Genomic DNA, 404 nt, shown 5'->3' with positions numbered 1-404 from the left:
TAATATATTATGTTGGAGGTCAAAACCTTTATTTCTGAAAAAGAACTTGCAATTTTGGGGTTTTCTGAAAAAATGTGGTTATTATTCAGGATTATAGGCACATTTCACGATAAGGTGCATTGCTCCATTTTACTTGTAGTTTTCAAAATACAAAAATTTTGCGTTACGAAAATATATTGCAGGCAATTTCGATTATATGATTGTGTTATTCGATGACGCACTTGATGATAACATATATAATTAATGCAAAGTTAAATTTACAGGAATTCCCAATGAATTTATAATAATAGTGACAGATATGAAAAATGATGTAAATTATTCAACAAAAACTGGAGCTTATGTAAAATATAAAACAATCAATATAGTAGTTAAATGTTTCCCTGTCGCTTTTGACAATGGCCAAC

This window comes from Trichoplusia ni, chromosome 3 (assembly GCF_003590095.1).
Source record: "Trichoplusia ni isolate ovarian cell line Hi5 chromosome 3, tn1, whole genome shotgun sequence".
Lineage (NCBI taxonomy): Eukaryota > Metazoa > Arthropoda > Insecta > Lepidoptera > Noctuidae > Trichoplusia > Trichoplusia ni.
This window is presented reverse-complemented; position numbering follows the sequence as displayed.